Consider the following 17,058-nt stretch of genomic DNA (forward strand, 5'->3'; position numbering starts at 1 on the left):
TTAGAAGGAATTGATAAAGTTTTTAAAGGACTACCTCTAATTCTGAAGGATTCATTTTATGTAGACTTTTCCCAGTAGCAATATACTCAAATAACCAGAAACTTCTATACTATCCAGAATTATCTTAAAAAGAAAAACTCACTATGACCAAGTGGGAATTTTCTCAGGAGCATAACAATGGGCATATTATTACAAAATCTATTATAGCTTATTCTATTAATAGGTGAAAGAATAAGTATGACAGTTTCAATAGATGTTTAAAAGGCACTTGATAAAATTTAACTTGTAATCCAATAAAAAATTCTTTCGAAAAGACTAAAAGATTGTCTCTTTAACATGACTAACACACATTTTCACAGGTCAGAAGTATCAAACTGAATGGTAAATGTTAACAAAATTCCTGTGACAGTTAAGAACGAATAAGACTAATTATCACCACTATTATTTAATATTATTCTGAAAGTACTCACCAAAGTTGTTAGAAATGAAACAAAAGATCAAACTATTAGGAAAAGGTGGCAAAGATACCATTATTTGAAGTTGTTTAATGTATGACTAAAAAACTCAGGAGAATTCAGCCTAATCTATTAAAAAAATGAGTTTGGTGTGATGGACAATAATAAATCATTAAAAGTCAAGGTATTTAGTATATCAAAAGAGCCAACTAGAATAAGTTAAAAAATCCCATTCATACAACCAAAAAAACCAAATTATCTAGGAAATAATTTATCAGAAGTGCAAGATTTATATGAAAAAAAGACTATAAAACCAACTGAAGGGTATGAAAAGATAAGTAAAAATGAAGTTCTTAAATTGGAACACTCAATACTACAAAGTTGTCAATTCTATCTAATGTCTAAATTCAACGAAATTTCAATCAACATTCCCAAAGGATGTTTCTAAACTTGACAATTTTTCTCAAGGTTTATTTGGTACTATAAATATTTTAAAACTGTCCCAAAATTTCAATGAGGGAGGACCTGCTCTACATGTTAAAACATATTATAAAATTACGATAATTTAAACAGTGCTCTACCCCCTCAAGAAAAGTCCAAAACTAGAAATCAATTTGGCTGAAAGAGAATATGGTTCAAATCAGTGGGAAAAGATGGATTATTCAATAAGTGGTGTTTAGACAACTAGGTAGCCTTTTGGGAAATATCTTTACCTCACTCCTTACACCCAAATAATCTCAGATAAATGTTGAGGTGGAAATTATAGAAAGAAAGAAAACATGGGAAAAAAATACACTCCTAGGAATGGGATAAGGATAACAAATTTCTACAGCCATAAAAGATCCACAGATTTGCAATCTATGAAATTTAAAGTCCTACTTGTCAACAGACACAAAACAAAGTTAAAACAAACTGGGGAGAAAAGGATTTGCAACATGTGACAAAGTGTTACTATTTATAACATGTATAAATCATTAAGAAAAGAGAATAAACAATCTAGTAAAAAAGGGGCAGAGGAAGTGAACAGGGAATTCATAAAATTATAAATGCAAATAGACAATAAACATGCCAAGATGTCCAATCCTATCCAAGACAGACATATAAGAACTGCAAGGTAAATGACATTTTACCTCTTAAGTCGGCAAATACTTATAAAGGTAGTTAACATGCCTACTCTTACTACAGTGTAGGGAAATCTGCACCTCCAGCCTCTGCTGGTAGGAGCATAAACTGGTCTCTTGTCCTCGCCCCACCATCCTCTGCCTGTATTTACCCTGCTAAGCCTCAGTGTTCCCATCTAAACCAGGTAGTGCCTTCCTCCTAGGTTTTTTCCAAGCACTGAATGAGATAACGCGTTAGAAACGTTTTGCCCAGAGCTAGGCACATGGTCACATTCAACACGTAGCTATTTCAAGAATGATTTCTTTCGGTGACCAATTTGACAAATACTTGTCGAAGTATTTATTTCAGTTTTATTGGGAAATAATTGACCTAACTTCACTGTGTAAGTTCAAGGTGTACAAGCATGACGGTCTGATTTACAAATACTGTGAAATGATTACCACAATAGGTTCAGCTAACATTCACCTTCTCATATAAATACAATAAAAAGAAAGAAGAAAAGGAAATACATATTTTCTCCTTGTGATGAGAACTCTTAGGATTTATTCTCGACTTTCCTATATATCATACATCAATGTTAGCTGTGGTTATCATGTTGTATACATTACATCCCTAGTACTTACTTATCTTATAACCAGAAGTTTATACCTTTTGACCACCTTCCTCCAATTCTTCCTCCCCCTACACCCGGCCTCTGGTAACCACAAATCTGATCTGTTTTTCTGTGAATTGGTTGTTTTGTTTTTCCTGTTTGTTTTTTAGATCATACAGTATTTGTTTTTCTCTGACTTATTTCACTTAGCATAATGCCTTCAAGGTCCATCCATGTTGACGTAAATGGTAAGATATCCTCATTTTTTTATAGCTAATATTCCATTGTGTATATATATCACAACTTCTTTATCCATTCATCCATCGATAGACACAGGTTGTTTCTATATCTTGGCTATTGTAAACAATGCTGCTATGAACATGGGGGTGCAGATATCTTTTCGAGCGAGTGTTTTTGTGACCTTGTCCAAGTGTTATGTGCATTTCCTTTCATGCAACAATTCAACTTCTAGGATTTGTTTTCTATAAAAAAAATCAGAAAGCAGGAATATATGTTATATAGATATTAATCATTATATTCTTTTTAACAGTAAAAATTAGGGTCAATACAAGAAATCTCAAAGAATAAAATGTAGAAATAGTCCAAATAAACGTTGCTAAGATACCAATTCTTCAGAGGCTCTAGCATGGTTAAAATTGTACCTGCTTCAGGTTTTGTTTTGGGGTGTGTGTGTGTAACATCTCTGGCAAGCAGCCCAATTACTATCATTCTCAGGTTTCCCAGCTATCTAAAGAAGATGAAAATATACCTTTGTCCTCAGCGCTACGGGGATAGTGTCATAATCAATATTCCTGAGAGGTTCTTACAATTTTGGATAAGGGTCACATAAGAACAGAAGTCACTGTACTGTACTGCTCTCTTCCACAATACTTCTAGAAGCCATTTAGTAACCACAAAATAAACAGATTTTAATGTTCATTTGTTGACAGATGATGAAGGTTAGCCTAATGATAAGACCCTATACCTGACCTACATTTTCACCAACCTAAGACCCAGCTCAGTACTGGCCAAAGTAAAACTTGTATTGAATTACTAAACACTTATCACATCTAAATGCAAATTAAATTCTCCCTGGGGGTCCAATTACCAATAATTTACTCATTTAATCCCTTAATACTATAAAGATTGGTTAAAAGGTCAGCTCACTTGCAGTTTTAATATTTCATGAATTGGGTCTTTTTTTACCCCCCTCAACAGCTATTACCATTGCAGTAATGTGACCTATCAATTTTCCAGGTGATTTGTTATAGCTGGAAGGACATAGGAAGAAACTGCTTGTAGTTGTTCACCAAGTCAGTCATCCCCTAATGCCTTCGCTCCTGCCTTTCACCCCCCCTGGAATGTTCTTCCTTCCTTTTTTTTTTTTTTTTTGTTTTAAACTAGTTAACTTAGACTTTCCTGTGTGCCTCAGAGCCTAAGGCAAATCCTGAAGCAGAGTGAAATGCTTCTCCCCTCTGTTTCCACAGCAACCTGGGAGCACACCTCCATCTTTTCCCTTATCCCAGAAAACTAGGGGTTATGTCTCTTTCACCTCCTATACCCAGGTGCCTCATAAGACCTCATACATGGTCATTTTAACGAAACTTCACTCTTCCCTTTTCTCTATTCTTTTGCACATGTGCCTCTTTTTGTTTAGAAAGCAAACACACACTCACCCACACCTCAGCATTTGCAAGAAATTTAAGTCATGTAAGTAAACCGGGGCCCCCATGGCTTCATATGGCTTTCCCTATCACCATTCTTTTGCTGGCTGCCCTGACCAGGAAGAAACAACTCTGGGACTTAACTGTGTTCCCCAGAGCACAGACTCAACCCCCATTTGACAATCAGAGTGCAGAGGGAGCTTCCTCATTGTTCACACGGCCTCCTGTTGACTTAGGACTGAGTTAGAAGGGCTAAAAAAGACGATGTAATCCTGTGTACCCTGGGCTTTGAGAAATCTTTCAGATCACGTGTTAGGTGAACACATCAAGCCATCCTAACATGCTCTGCAGCCAAAACTTGCATCACAACCTCTGTTTTGCTCCTGAGGTGCTCAATGCCTCTAAGTAAATAGGAAGCTGGCTCAGTGCCCCAGAGTGGAAACTCACATTCCAGTCTCAGGAGGTGGGCAGGTCTGGAGCCCTGATCTGTCTTATCCAGGAGTTGGTGTTGCCAAGCCCTTCCAACCACAGGGTGGAGAATAATTATGTCAAATGTAACGAAGCTTAACTAGTTTGAAATAAAATTATATTTCATAAAATCTGATTGCCAGCCCACACACTCTTTCAGAACTTCAGGAGGCACAAGTGAGTAGGAGCCACCCCAGGGTAAGCTTCCAGCGCAGAAAGCTGTGCTGGTCTGAAACTTGCGCTGCTGATGTGAGGCTCTGCCAGGGAGGAGTGGCTCTCCGAAGTCTCTGTCATACGGTCTAAACCTGATCTCAAAAATAGTAAATATTTCATCCTTTTTAGTCTTCTGGTCTCCCTACCTGAATTTAAGGCTTTATATACCAGATATAGACATCTGTATTTGAAAGTACTTCTGAAACATTCTGATGTGAGTCAAAACAGCATAGTTCCAAGTTTCCAAATGACTGTAAGCATATTAAATCAGAAAGAGAAATCTACGGCACTTTTTAATTTTTAGAATTACTGATATAAAGCATACAAAGGAAATACCTCTGATGTAGTGTAGAATGCAATTTAAGTTGAACTTGCTCAGCAGCAAAAGCACTTAGTTTACTAAAATCTGTCACTGGTCTTCAAGGGGGCGGTGCAGAGGAGGTCGTGCAGCCTTTATATATGGCAGGCAGGAGAGTGTGGTGGGTGAGCGCTTCGAATCTGGAGCCCAGCTGTGAATCCTGCTTCTTCCCCTTAGAAACTGGGTGACCTTGGGCAACTTGTTTTATCTCCTATGCCTCAGTTTCCTCATTTGTAGAACATGAAGGGCTAGAGAACTCTCCTCAAACGGCCATTTTGAGGACTTGCTGAGATAATAAGTGTAACATAATTAGAAAAATACCTAGCAGGTGGCAACTAAGTGCTACCTATTATACTTGTTGTTAAAACTCCTACTTCAGAGTTCAAGAAATAGAAGGGATTTTTAATCCAATCACCTAATTGCCTAGAAGAAGAATCAATACCTAGGAAACCATTACCTAGAAGTTCAACAACGTGCTCAAGGCTCATCTAGTAGCTAGCTAGCACCAGAACTACCCCCGGAATCCTCCACTCTTGATCTTATCCCAGAACCATACGGTTAACACCATCCTGCACTTTGTCCTTTATTAACATTATTAACATTGGGTCTCCTAGAATCTTCTAGAATCAACTGGGTCTCTCCCCTGGAAAGTAATAAATTTTCTGGTGAGGAAACAGAAACTAACAGGAAGGTTAAGTGAGGTCAGGCAGCCAATGATAGAAGTGGGGACGCCAGACCCTGTTTACTATGTTGAACTACTGAGCAATGCTATCAGATGTCTTTTTTCTTCTTCCTGAGACATTCATTTTCTCATGTGTGCACTTGGGAGGTGATGACTATGGGAAAAACAAACAGGAAAACCTTAGTGTTGACCAAAAGTTACTAGTCAAGAAAGAACCAGAGTGTCCTATGTTGTTAATGTTTCTAAAATACAAAATATCCTTGAAAGGTAATGCAATAAGGTAGTGAGAGAATTTTGCTTAGTATTATCCAACATACTGAATAAGCAACCACATGATCACAGAACTGTGTGATAAAGAATGATGCTTAAGAACTTAAACTTAGATGATTCCTGTCTGAGACAATAGTGATAATAACAGAACAATTAGCACACGTATTAAGCAAATACATAATTTAAATGAGTCTTTACAACAGGTACACACAACCAGTGGGTGACAGCATTTATTGGGTGTTGAGTGAAGAGAGAATCGCAGGAGTTGTGTACCTAGTCGTCTGATTAATTAAGGAAGACTTCATAAATGGGTTGAGATTAGCTGTTGTTTGGAAGAGGAAGGAGAACCTGGTGAAGCAGGATAGGGAGAGGATTCCAGGAATTTATGCCAGCACCAGTCCCAATGGCTGTGACAGTGTTGGTATTAAAAATGGCAAGCAAAAGCCCCCAAATGGCACTGAGCAGAACAGAATCTTCTGTTTTTTGAAAAGAGCTGAATCACATGACTCATAGGTATTCCTAAATTCAGACAGAATGATTCAACTCAACGTAGTATGAGACCTGACTCTACAGGAGCTATACACAGGTGTTTCTCAGGGACTTGGCTTCCTCTGAGGAAGCACAGTCTACAAAAGCATCTACCATCGTGCAAACTCATGGGGATGACTATCACTGGAAAGAGGAGGGAAAAACAATTTGTTACTAGATCGACCCTCTCGCAGAGGACTCATGGCTCATAGCATCATGAAAGCTGAGCCCATTCTCACCCAACCCCACCTAACCCTCCAGTCTCCTCTGTCAGCAGAAAGAGGAGCAGAACAGAGGTCATGGATGCGGCCATCAGAAATGGTACCCAAGTTCCATCAGGAGCCTTGGGAAAGGCCTCTCACCCCACTGTTATAAGAGCCCTGATCTCCCATCGTCCAATCACCTCCTTCTTAATTTCACCCCTTGTATCTACGGGTATTGTCCAAAGTACAAACTCTCTCCTCAGCCCTGAAGAAAGGGACCTTGGCTCCAATAACATCTGGTTCCTCTCACTCCACAATTTCTTCTTAGTCTCCCTCACCAGCTATTCTCTTCCACCCAACGTTTTAAATATGTGTGTGTCCCAATGTTCTTTGTACACCATTCTTCTGGTCTTTAGGGGCACTCATCTCCTCCAAGACTTCAAAAGATCTCTTGACTTCCAACAATTGCCTATGTACTGAGGACTCGCAAATCTGCAGCTGTAGCTCTGGCTTCTAACTACTAAACTTGTTTCTAAGTAGCTTCTCAGTATCTCTTCAAGACATCCCCAAAGTACCTAAAACTTGACATTTGTAGGCTGAACCCTCTTCCCCAACCTCTTGAACCCATGTTTCTTCCTAGATAATAGTACCACTATGCTTGGAGTAATCCAGAAAAAGAAGAAAAAAAACCAAAAAACAGTGCAGAGATGTCTTCAGGTCCTCCTTCTCCATCCACAACAAACTGATCGTCAAGTTCTACTAAGTCTTCTATGATCTGACTGGGTCTCTCCCTCCCATGCTCACTGGGTATAGTTAGTTCATGCCTTTTTCCTCTCATCTGGACTGTGAAATAGTTTCCTAACTAGTCTCCCTGCACAAGTTTGCTCCCCTCTGAAATCCATCCTTCATCCAACCAGTTATGTGCAGGAAATACACATAATTCACAGTGTATGTGAATATCCTGCATGGAAATCAGGCTTACTGTAGTTGTCCTATTTGAACCATAGTAAGGTAGTAGGGCGTATATTTTCCCCAAAGGGTGGTGCTTCCACTGTCCAACATCTGAGAGAAAGTTGGGTCCTCAGACAGCAAAAAGACTTTCAAGTGGGCCTTAGTCAGGTGGGAGACTAGTCTTTCCCCCGGTCCTCAATTTCTGGGGTCTGGACCTGAGGTACCAGGAATGGGGCATCCACAAGGCTCTGCAGAGAAAGACAGTGGTAGGCTAGGAGTAAGTCCAGTAGTAATGGGCTTGGAGGACCAGGATTCCTTTCATTACGAACCCAGAAGATCTTAAACTCCTCCACTAAGTCTGTTTAGTAGATACCAATGTTGACTTCCCTAACCCCACACCCATAGTTCTCAGGAACCCATCAAATCTTCTCCTCCCTTTCATCCTGCCACCTGGGTTCCTTCAAGGATTTCTAAGAGTGGGCAGAACATCCTCAAGGGGCAAGGAAACTGGGATATTTATCTTCCAGCTCCCATCTGACATTGGTTAATGGCTGCTTCAAGGAAAGGGGACATTAATTCTCCAGCATTTCCAGCCCTTCTTTGTGGGCTGAGAGGAAATATGGGCAGGTCATTCATAGCATCTACCATAGAATGAATTCATACTTAGCCTGGTCCTGATTTCTTATTTATATTTTGCTGCCATATATATTTCCTAACAAGCTGCTGTGGAATGACATGGAGTATAACTAGAAAATTCTTACAATAATAATCTTTGACTATCATTGTGCCTACTCTTTTCTGCACAAACAATTTAATGACAGAAATTTCTTCTTGTTCCCTATGACAAATGCAAGGATCCTACAATGACTCACTGTGAAAAATGGGAAGGATTTCTACTCTGTGATTCTACAAATATTTTATTTCCCCCACTGATTTCATCCGTAAATAGACTTCCAGCAGCCACTTCTTCATTCTTCAGTTTTTTAAAATGAAAATTAAACATTGCTTAGTGGATCATTAACCATCAGCTTTCAGGATGAGCAGGAAATATGTTTCTGTTCCATCAAATTTGTATTGGATCCTTGGAGGTATGTCCCTATCATCACTCTGTCATCCTAACTATCTGGAAATTATCTCAAAATGGCATTATCCACAACTCCAAGCTTAAGTTAGATAAAGTATCTTGGTTTTATATGCTTAAAAATTGAAGCATTTTCCAGTTATCTGGCAATTTTTCTTTTACCTGGAGAGAAAATTTAACTGGAGAGAAAATGTCCCACTCATGGTATCTCCTGTCCCTTTGATAACCTTCTGAACTTAAGAGGATAATGAAACCATGATGTGGTTTCACTTATCAGAGCAGAGGCAGCATATAAAAATGTCTTCTTGCTCTTTCATTACAGTTGTTTATAAAGATAATATATGGTCACTAGAGAAAATGCAAATGATACAGAAAATAAAGAAAAATTTTTTTCTTTTAAAAAGTCATCTTCACGGGGCTTCCCTGGTGGCGCAGTGGTTGAGAGTCCGCCTGCCGATGCAGGGGACACAGGTTCGTGCCCCGGTCCAGGAAGATCCCACATGCTGCGGAGCGCCTGGGCCCGTGAGCCATGGCCGCAGAGCCTGCGCGTCCAGAGCCTGTTGCTCCGCAACAGGAGAGGCCACAACGGTGAGAGGACCGCGTACGGCAAAAAAAAAAAAAAAAAAAAAGTCATCTTCAATCTTACTATACAAATAATCACTGAAAATTTTGGTGAACATGCCAAATATATACACTGTATAGACATGCAATCTTATGTAAGTGGTGTCATATTCTTTGTGCTACTTTGCCAACCACTTTCCAATTAAAACGTCTTTCCACATTTTTTTTAAATTTTTTTAAAAATTTTATTTATTTATTTATTTTTAAATTTTTGGTTCTGTTGGGTCTTTGCTGCTGCCCGCGAGCTTTCTCTAGTTGCGGCGAGCGGGGGCTACTCTTCATTGTGGTGCACGGGCTTCTCACTGCGGTGGCTTCTCTTGTTGTGGAGGACGGGCTCTAGGCACGCAAGCTCAGTAGCTGTGGCTCGCAGGCTCTAGAGCGCAGGCTCAGTAGCTGTGGTGCACGGGCTTAGCGGCTCCGCGGCATGCGGGATCTTCCCAGACCAGGGCTCAAACCCATGTCCCCTGCATTGGCAGGCGGATTCTTAGCCACTGCACCACCAGGGAAGCTCCCTTTCCATATATATGTGTATATATATATATATATATATATATATATATTTTTTTTTTTTTTTTTTTTTTTTTTGCTGTACGCGGGCCTCTCACCGTTGTGGCCTCTCCCGTTGCGGAGCACAGGCTCCGTACGCGCAGGCTCTGCGGCCATGGCTCACGGGCCCAGCCGCTCCGCGGCATGTGGGATCTTCCCAGACCGGGGCACGAACCCGTGTCCTCTGCATCGGCAGGCGGACTCTCAACCACTGCGCCACCAGGGAAGCCCCCTTTCCATATATCTTTGAAGAGTATATATTTTTAGAGCAGTTTTAGGTTTACAATAAAATTGAGAGGAGGTACAGAGATTTCCCATATACCCCCTGTACCTGCCCTACACATGTGTAGCCTCCCCCATTATCAATATCATTCACAGGAATAGGTACATTTGTTGCTAAGGATAAACCTACATCGACACAACATAATCACCCGAAGTCCATAGTTTACCTTAGGGCTCACTCTTGGTGCTATATATTCTATGGGTTTGGACAAATGTATAATGACATATACTCATCATTATTACAATATACAGAGTACTTTCACTGCCCTAAAAATCCTCTGTGCTCGGCCTATTCATCTCCTTCTCTTCCTCTCACCTCTGGCAACCACTGATCTTTTTGACAGTCTCCAAAATTTGCCTTTTCCAGAATGTCATAGAGTTGGAATCACACAGTATGTAGTCTTCTCAGATTGGCTTCTTCCACTTACTAATATGCATTTAAGGTTCCTCCGTATCTTTTCATGGATTGATAGTGCATTTCTTTTTAGCACTGAACAATATTTCATTGTCTGGATACACCACAGTTTATTTATCTTTTCAGCTACTCAGGGATATCTTGGTTGTTTCCAAGTTTTGGCAATTATGAATAAAGATGCTATAAACATTCATGTGCAGGTTTTTGTGTGGACATAAATTTTCCCTATCTTTTTAAAAGTTACTATTTCTGCTTTTATAGCAACTAATACTAAAGTTACCACTTAATCATATCTTATAAAATGAATATACAGCACAGCTGACTTAAAAGTAAGCTAATAGCATTAGCACATCCCCCCTATGAAAGTAGGGTTTCTCTATTTGAAATCTGTACTTTTTTTCTCAATCTCATTCTCTAACAGCTTAGAGACTGTCCTCTCCACCGCCAGCCTCCAAGCTCAGGTTAGTCTTCCTTCCTCACAAAAAAGATTCTTACACAAACAACCTGTCCAACCAAAATCTTTTCCAGATAAACATGTGTTTCCTGCTGAGAACTAAAAGAATCCTGCCCTTTAGTGTGGCTGATTCCATTTCCCTTTCAATTTTTGTTTTTTTCCTTTCTACTAGTAGACTTCTGAGGTCCCTTCTAAGCTCTTGAGTTCTGATTTCATGATTTTAGAAAAACTTCACAGGATATTAGCCATGAGGAGTATGATGTCTAATCATTTCCTTTTCCAGCTACATGGCTGGAATGAAAGCAATGCTGCTCCCTCATGTTGCTGATTCAACATGATTTTTAAAACCACTGCACCATTGCTCATTGTAAACAGACTAATTCAAAACCTAACACTGAAGGTAAAACACCTTTATCACACAACTAAATGTGCTCCAACACTGATGCCAGGGCTTTGAATCTCAGCCAGATTTGATAGTTATTTTAAAAAAAGGAGAGAGGGAAAGAGAGAGAGAGAGAGAGAGACAGCTGCTTTAATCAAATGTTATTTATATCATATGGTCACTTCCTGTTAGAGGCTCACAACTTAGAAGCATACATCTGGCTATTAGGTTGGCTTTTTTTGTTGTTTGGGTTTTTTTTGACAATTGCTTTATGCCTTAAATTAAACAGGGACAGATAAAATTTAAAGGCGACAAATTAAACTTTTAAAAATAATGCAAACCAAGGTTTGGTACTGACAGGGACTGAAACCACTGATAAAAGTAGAGTTTGGGATTAGCAATAAATTCCCATCTTAATGATCCAGTGTTGTTATTACTGTGCTACCAGAAAGAACATTCCACTAGTCAAAGACAAATGAATCCTCTTTTCTTAAAATCCATTCAAAGGATTCCTTCTTTATTACCATAAACAACCCACTCTATATCCTTGAATAAGAGTTCATACCTTTCTAGGAAAAGCAGAAATGTATACAAGAATACACCAAATAGCTGGATAAGGTGTGACAAATGCCTCCATCTTCTGAAGGATTTAGTACCAGCTCAACGTATCACATTAACAAAAGTCTGGATATTTTGGGTTTAATTCAGAGCTTTATTATAACCTAGTAAACATAGTCTAAATACACAACAATTCAACAAACTGCTAGGGTTCCGCTGGAAAATGAATAGCAAAAGACCTCTCAACCCTAAAGCTGTCATTCAATGCACAAACCACTTTGAGGGCAAGCAGGTATTCTGTCCCATTTTGGACACTAAAGGGCAGCTCATCTTTTGTTTTAACCTTGGTCCCCATATAGACTCTAAGGACACCCAACCTCTTCCTTCTCTATCATATGTGCATTCAATCCACAGATTTTGAATCTTTATTAAGTGCTGGACACTGCGATGGGAAGTAGCGGTACAATGGTGAACATGGTAGAGTAATGCCTTCAACAACTGAAAGCCTACATTGGAGACAGACTGTAAATGGCTATTACTGTGCATAGTACACATTTCCATGTGAGTGTGGAAGGGGTGGAGCCTTACCAGGACAGGCGGCAATCAGAGGTGGCTTCTTTTTAAGGACAATGAAGTTACGACTTTCAGAACAAGTGAAGGGGAGGTGGAACAGGAAAAATGGGGAAGAATGTTGCAAGAAGAGGAAACAGTACGTACCCACGTCCAGAGTTGAGAGAATACAAGGTTCAAGCAAATTCTGATATTCACCTTCCGACCTGATCACTTTAATACCTCGTAACTGCAGCACCATCATCAAATATTTACTAAATGTCTACTATTTACTAGGGCCCAGAACACCAAGAAGTAGGGCAAGATTACTCCAAGAAGTTTCTCGAATCGTTATGGTGGGATACAGGAAGAAACTACTGCACCTTCCATTTATTTATTTCTCACATTCCTCACTTCAATTCTATGATACTTTGTGTTTATAGCAATCATAGTACTATATATATATATACACACACACACACTATATATATATATATATATATATAATTATATATATAATTTAAGAAAATATACATATATGTGGGGTGTATGCTCAAAAATTGTTCACTGATGTCTACTTGATCAAAGAAGTTTGAAGGCCATTTATCCAGATGGGCTTACATTCCAATTGGAGACACAAGCTATAAAGAGATGAAAAGCACCCAGCAGAGAGGCTAAGTGCTATCTACAGGTTGAAAGGGGAAGGGGAAGAGGGCTGGGGTGGTCAGGAGAGGCTCCATGGCAGAGAAGGCATTTCATTTAGGCCTTGACGGAACAGCAGAACTTAGACCAAGGCACCCTATAAAGGTTAGGGAGGATGATCTATCTGGGAAGACTGACATAAGCCCTAGTATATGGGCACTAGAGAACAATGAGAAAACCAACTTCCCTAATACAAAGGCTTCCCACACAGAAGCAGGACAGATGGTGGGGATTCTGAAGCAGAGACAATGGGAGCAGGACAGGGGCATCTTCATTATCAGGCTAAGAAATTGTACTTTATTTTGCAGGCAGTAGGGACCCTGGAAAAATTGTGTGCCCAGAGGCAGGCTTTCTCTGGAAATGGAAAGCTGGGCTACATGGTCACTGAAGTTCCTTCTAACTCTTTAGAGTCTATGTTCCTAATGAAACTTGCTTTCAAGAATGAGGGGAAGAGAAAGATATTTCAGAAGACTGAGGTAGTTCACCACCAAACACCTTCACTAAATCAACTTTTAAAGGATGTACTTTAAGAAGGAGGATGTACTTTTAAAGGATGTACTTCAAGAAGGAGGATCCTCAAAGGAAGGTCTGAGCTACAGAAGAAAATGGTGAGTAAAACATTACAAACATGTTAGGTGAGTATAAACAATGATGGAATAAGCAAGTAATGTCTAGTTAATAGAGCTTCAAAAGAAAAGTAAAAAGACATCTAAAAATAGCAACCAATTAATTACACATCAGCCAGGGGTAAGGGGACTGGAGTTGAAGCATTTAAACATCCTTATTTGCTCAGTAGAAGGTTAAGGTAGTGGCCAACTTTAGAGTTTGTTACATAGATGTATTAAAATTCCAAGTATGGCCAGTTTTAAAAAAAGAGGTTATATCTTCCAAACCATAAGAGCAGGGAAAATGGACTTGGTGGAGATGGTGGTGGGAAGAACCTCTATCCAAAAAAAAAAAAAAAGAAATTTAACTACTTGTGGTTTATATGACACAAACCTAAAACATGGATAGAAAAAAAAAAAGAAAGCAAAAGAATCAAAGAAGATACAAGGTAAATACTAATCAGAAGAAACAGAGTAGCCATATTATATCATATTAAATACATTGTAAGAGAAATAGTATATGTCGTGCTTCTCTGTGGGAAGCCTTTGTATTAGAGAAGTGACCATATAGTGATAAAAGGTTTGTTTCACCAGGAGGATATAAAATTTTATTTTATATATCTAATAGCACAGATTTACAAGAAAGTATTAAGCAGCATTAACTCATTATATACTATTGCTTACCAAGGAGCTGAGTAGTACAATAGGGTTACATTCCCTTCTCTAGGTGTCCACTCTGAGACCCTCTAATAGAGGAAAGAAAACACGCCAAATGTCAAGCTCAAATATATTCTTGATTCTTTCATTCCTTCAGTTGTTCAAAATCACACTATAGTTGGCATCTTCTTTCCATTCATGGAGATATACTTTCATTTCTCTTGGATAAATACCTAAGATAAGAATTGCTGGGCTTCCCTGGTGGTGCAGTGGTTGAGAGTCCGCCTGCCGACGCAGGGGACACGGGTTCATGCCCTGGTCTGGGAGGATCCCGCATGCTGTGAAGTGGCTGGGCCCGTGAGCCATGGCCGCTGAGCCTGCACGTCCGGAGCCTGTGCTCCGCAACGGGAGAGGCCACAGTGGTGAGAGGCCCGCATACCACAAAAAAAAAAAAAAGAATTGCCGGGTCATAGAGTAGATATATTTCAGTTCTGAAAGACAGTGCCTGCCCATTTTTCAAAGTGGTTGTACCATTTTGCACTCCCACCAATCATTTGAAAAGCTCTAGTGCTCCACGGTCTTAAGCATTTAGTGTGGTTGGTGTTTTACATTTTAGTCATGCTAGTGAGTGGTAACTTATTGTGGTTTTAATTCGCATTTCCCTACTGCCTCAAAACGTTGAGCATGTTTTCATGTGCTTATTGGCCATCCATATTTCTTCTTTTGGGAAAATGTCTGTCCAAATCTTTCACCTATTTTTTTAAAATTGAGTTGTTTGTCTTCCATTTGTACTATGGCTTTCTGATACAGCTGTTTACTTTTGGGGAGAAGTTAGCAACTGTTTTTCCTGTTGAGAAAATTCAATTGCATGGAATTCACCTGAGAACTCTCTGCCCAAGATTGTGTCCAGATTGAAGGCAAAGAAGGCTTCAGAAAGGTTAGGGCTCATGTTTACTTTTTTATACATACATATGGGTGGGGAGGAGAGAAAATCTAGACTTCTGTTTTAAAATTCCATGTATATAGTATTATCCTGACCAGCAAGCAAAGTAAAAAATCACTTTTGCCAAGTTTTTTATACTATCTCTAGCTGAGTAAAATAATCCAGTTAAATTGTAATATTTCTGAATTTTAATAAACTAATCTCAATTACATTGATTCTGCTTCATCACCATTTACAATTCCTAGCATACACACACAGATTTTTTTTTTCTGGCCTCATTAAAATGAGTCTTGTTAATATCTTTGTCAAGTTCTTTACTAACTGAAGTACATTTGATTTTAGCAACTGCCACTGCAACTAGGCAACTTCAGCAGAGTCCAAAGAACACAAATTCCAAGACTGCCCAAGGCTCTGAAAGCATCAGCAATGGGTGTGACTGCTCGCCTTCTTTACGTGGAAGCAGCGTCCCGAGCTATTGTACAGACGTATTTTTTAAAAAATCCTCATATCCATCTTTGATCACAAAGATCAAAAACAGTGGATGAGAGCACGCCCTCTAACTGCAAAGCATTTATAAACCTCTACCATTTGCCCTTGAGAAACAGAGTGTTCACTCAGTTCTATTTGAGCTCTTGCCCAAAGCTTACCAATTGGTTCCTTGACGTGACACAGTAATTCTGATGAAAGAGGCCTAAAAAGAGTCTACTTTTTCTGTTTCTTACTTGTTTTAATGAGAAGATAGGAACCGGTTTCACTTGATCTGTAAGGAATGAAGCTTTTCATGTTTCCCTCTACTCTCCAGATGAACTGGAAACTGAATGTAAAACTGTAGGAGTGCTCTGTAACACTTAAGAGATAAGTCCCTCTTGCTTTAACGTTGCTTCCTTTAAGAACTTTTTTTAAACCTTTGGCCATGAATGTGGAACAGGGGATAAGGGTGGGATGGGAACAATGGCATTCAAAATTCTTTAAACCATCTATGCAAAAAAGGAAAAACTATCGTTACTCAAAGTTTGAGCCACCTCATTCCCTCACCTCCAAAAAAGGGGTATTTTATTTTTTTTATTTTTGGCTCTGTTGGGTCTTCGTGGCTGCATGAGGACTCTTCTCTAATTGCGGCAAGCGCGGGCTACTCTTCATCGAGGTGCGCAGACTTCTCATTGCGGTGGCTTCTCTTGTTGCAGAGCATGGGCTCTAGGCAGGCGGGCTTCATTAGTTGTGGCTCTTGGGCTCAGTAGTTGTGGTTCACGGGCTTAGTTGCTCCGCAGCATGTGGGATCTTCCTGGACCAGGGACTGAACCCGTGTCCCCTGCATTGGCAGGTGGATTCTAAACCACTGCACTTCCAGGGAAGTCCCAAAAGTATTTTAAAGAGACAATTAGAGACAAGTCTACCTAGTAAAAACTTTTTTTTTTAATTTTTAGGCAATGATTGAATCTCAGAAGCAAACCAATGGGGAATATTTTCTGTGATTGACAGACACAGAATTTTTCACGTTCCCAAAATAAGAGTCCCCACTAATGTAAACAAAACATTTTTGGTGTTTAAGAGCCAGGTGAAAGCTCAGTAATTCTCAGCATCTGGTGCTGACCGGTAACAAGGTGGGATTTCGAGGGGAGAGCCATGTTGCTGCTTTTGTGAGCACATATATTTCCCCATTACAAGCTGACTCTAATCCACTTTGTAAACTGCGCTCCTGAAGCAGTAACTCATGAGAGATGAAAGAGTCGAATTTCCTCAAACAAAACTTTCCGCAT

The 17,058-nt window shown here is 39.5% G+C and overlaps 1 protein-coding gene across 2 annotated transcripts in view; it reads right to left on the minus strand.

Annotated features, from left to right (window-relative positions):
- Window positions 1-17,058, minus strand: part of PRKCH (protein kinase C eta) — a 221,954-nt gene that overhangs the window by 103,214 nt on the left and 101,682 nt on the right. The gene's annotated exons all lie outside the window — the stretch shown is intronic.

This window comes from Stenella coeruleoalba, assembly GCF_951394435.1.
Source record: "Stenella coeruleoalba genome assembly, chromosome: 2".
Classification (NCBI taxonomy): Eukaryota; Metazoa; Chordata; class Mammalia; order Artiodactyla; family Delphinidae; genus Stenella; species Stenella coeruleoalba.